This window comes from Rhinopithecus bieti, unplaced genomic scaffold (assembly GCF_001698545.2).
Source record: "Rhinopithecus bieti isolate Rb0 unplaced genomic scaffold, ASM169854v2 scaffold_49758, whole genome shotgun sequence".
Classification (NCBI taxonomy): Eukaryota; Metazoa; Chordata; class Mammalia; order Primates; family Cercopithecidae; genus Rhinopithecus; species Rhinopithecus bieti.
In genome coordinates, this window is record NW_016861890.1 from 1 (window position 1) to 3,582 (window position 3,582).

Sequence of the window (3,582 nt, forward strand, 5' to 3'; positions counted from 1 at the left end):
AGTACCAATAAGTCTTTATTTATTCATTGTATTTTCCCAGGGAAAGGAGAAGGGAAGAGTCAGCATGTGTTAAAAAATGATTAAAAAATGGGAAAGGAAGTACCCAGTACAGCAAAATCAGCCATCAAATAAACACACCCCAGTGATGGGGTCACCAAAGCCCAAAGGGGCTCAGTCTCCTGCAGTTCAGGAATGAGGGAAAGGGATCAGGAAAAAGACAGACAGGTACCACAAATTATGCAGTCGAGTTTCCCACATTTGGGGAAATCGCAGGGGTCAGCACATCCGGAGTGCAATGGATAAGCCTCGCCCTGGGAAAACCACCTTCGTGATCATGGTATCTCCCCTGCCAGGTAAGTATAAGAGACACTTTCTTATAACAAAGCATTGATCCACAAGGGTATGCCCTTATCATAATGGTGTGCTGTCTCAAAGTGGAAAAATAGAGCACCTTTACCTTTCAGTCAGGGACTTCCACTAGTTTGATATATTAAGATCCTCCCGGCCGGGTGTGGTGGCTCACGCCTGTAATCCCAGCACTTTGGGAGGCCTAGGCAGGTGGATCAGGAGGTCAGGAGATCAAGACCATCCTGGCTAACATGGTGAAACCCTCTCTCTACTAAAAATACAAAAAAATTAGCCAGGCGTGGTGGTGGGCACCTGTAGTCCCAGTTACTCAGGAGGCTGAGGCAGGAGAATGGCATAAACCCAGGAGGCAGAGCTTGCAGTGAGCCAAGATCGCGCCACTGCACTCCAGCCTGGGCGACAGAGCAAGACTCCATCTCAAAAAAAAAAAAAAAAAATCCTTCCACTTCCTGTCCCTGTGCCCCTTTCCCTCTCTCCATTAATCTTGTTAGAATCTCAGGACTAACACCTTACAGCAGTGGCAGTCAAAGAATTATTGACTTCAATAATTAGGAAGAAATTTTCAAAGTTATCACCTGCTTTTCTTTTCTTTTAATGTTTTACCTACTGAAAATTGTAAAACAAGATAAAGTTAAAAGGGAGAGAGAAAATCGAGATAACTGTTGGTAATGTGAAGTACTAAAATGGCAAAATTAGAAAATACAGTGATGACAAGAGGATTTTCATATAAGGCAGCTAAGTGTTTTCAAATATGCATATTGTACCAGCCAACATAATAAATAGAGTGTGTTAAACTCAATTTTTCCTTCTCAAATTGTTGCTGAGTAAAGCACATAAGTTAAAGGATTAAGTATTACATATAACCAGGACAAAACATGGTTATTCTTATTTAAATTGTGTGATAGAGGGGAGGGCAGATGGACCTGCTGAGGCCAGCAAGACATCTGCCATCCTTCTGACAGATGGAGGCCAGCAAGATAGTGCGGACACAGGGTGCCAGGAGGAAAGTCTGTTACTACCATGATGAGGATGTTGGACAAGACCACCCAATGAAGCTTTACCAATTCCACATGATTCATAATTTACTGTTCAACTACACTCTCCAATGAAAAATGAAGATCTATTGCCCTCACGAAGCTGATGCTGAGGAGAAGACCAAGTGCCACAGTGATGACTGCATTAAATCCTTGTACTCCATTCATCCAGATAACATGTCTGAGTACAGCCAGCAGGCACAGAGATTCAACATTGGTGAGGACTGTCCAGTATTTGATGGCCTCTTTGAGTTTTGTCAGTTGTCTGTGGGCGGCTCTGTGGCAAGTTCTGTGAAACTTAGTTAGCAGCAGACAGACATCACCATGAACCAGACTGCACCATGCAAAGAAGTCTGAGGCATCTGGCTTCTGTTATGTCAGTGATACAGTCTTGACCCTACTGGATCTGCTAGAGAATCACCAGGGGGTACTGCATATTAACCTTGATATTCCACGGTGCATATTGTGCATATTGACCTTCCGTGCCATGGTGATGGCATGGAAGAGGCCTTCTATGCCACAGACTGGGTCATGACTGTGTCCTGAGCCAGGACATAAATGAGGAGAGTACTGTGTCATAAATGAGGAGAGTACTTCCAAGAACTGGGGACCTATGGGATATTAGGGCTGAAAAAGGCAAGTATTATGCTATTAACTGCCCACTCTGAGATGGGATTGATAATGAATCCTGTGAAGCCATTTCAAGCCAGATATGTCCGAAGTAAAGGAGATATTCCAGCCTAGTGCTGTGGTCATACAGCGTGACTCAGACTCCATCTGGGGATCAGTTAGGTTGCTTCAATCTGAACATCAAAGGGTATGTCAAGTGTGTGGAATTTGTTACGAGCTTCATCTTGCTGATGCTGATGCTAGGAGGAGGTGTTACATGATTCGTGATGTCACTGGTGCTGGACATAGGAAACAACTGTGGCCCTGGGCACAGAGATCCATAATGAGCTCCCATATAATGACTACTTCAAATACGTTGGACCAGGTTTCAAGCTTCATATCAGTCTTTCCAATATGACTAACCAGATCAGTAATGATCCCTGGAGAAGATCAAACAGCAACTGTCTGGGAACCTGAGAATGCTGCCCCACACACCTAGGGCCCAAATGTGGGCTCTTGCTGAGGATGTAACCCAGAGGAGAGTGACAGCAAGGACGAATACTCTGACAAGTGCATCTCCATCTGTTCCTCTGACAAACAAATTGCCTGTGAGGCCAGGCGTGGTGGCTCATGCCTGTAATCCCAGCACTTTGGGAGGCTGAGGTGGTGGATCATGAGGTCAGGAGACCGGGACCATGGTGAAACCCTGTCTCTACTAAAAGTACAAAAATTTAGCCAGGCATGGTGGTGGGCGCCTGTAGTCCCAGCTACTTGGGAGGCTGAGGCAGGAGAATGACGTGAACTTGGGAGGCAGAGTTTGCAGTGAGCCGAGATCACGCCACTGCACCCCGGCCTGGGTGACAGAGCGGGACTCCATCTCAAAAAAAAAGAAAAAAGAAAAATTGCCTGTGAGGCCAGGCACGATGGCTCACAGTTGTAATCCCAGCACTTTGGGAGACTGAGGCAAGTGGATCACTTGAGGTCAGGAGTTCAAGGCCAACCTGGCCAACATGGTGAAACCACGTCTCTACTAAAAATACAAAAGTTAGCTGGGTGTGGTGGTGGGGGCCTGTAATCCCAGCTACTCAGGAGGCTAAGGCAGGACAATCACTTGAACCTGGGAGGCGGAAGTTGCAGTGAGCCGAGATTGTGCCACTACACTCCAGCCTTCGTGACAGAGTGAGACTCCATCTCAAAAAACAAACGAAACACAAATTGTCTGTGAGGACGAATTCTCCGACTCTGATGAAGAGGGAGAGGGTGGCTGCAAGAATTCTTCCAACTTCAAAAAAGCCAAGAAGATCTAAACAGGATGAAAGAGAGAAAGACCCAGAAGAGAAGAAGTCACAGCAGAGGAGAAAACGAAGGAGAAGAAGCCAGAGGCCAAAGGGTCCCAGGAAGAGGTCAAGTTGGCTGAGCAGGCCTTTCCAGCTCTGGCTTCTTGCTGGGTCCTCCAACCTAGATTTTATATTTTCTATTTCTCTATTTGTATTTTCTATTTATATTTCTCTAGACTATTAGTCTATTTTCTATTTCTCTAGGCTATTAGTCAGTTTTTTATTTATTTATTTTT

At 45.3% G+C, this 3,582-nt stretch overlaps 1 pseudogene; it reads left to right on the forward strand.

The window, feature by feature from the left end:
* The first annotated feature begins 1,328 nt into the window (after positions 1 to 1,328).
* LOC108525423 (histone deacetylase 1 pseudogene) lies at positions 1,329 to 1,946 on the forward strand (annotated as a pseudogene).
* Positions 1,947 to 3,582: the final 1,636 nt, after the last annotated feature.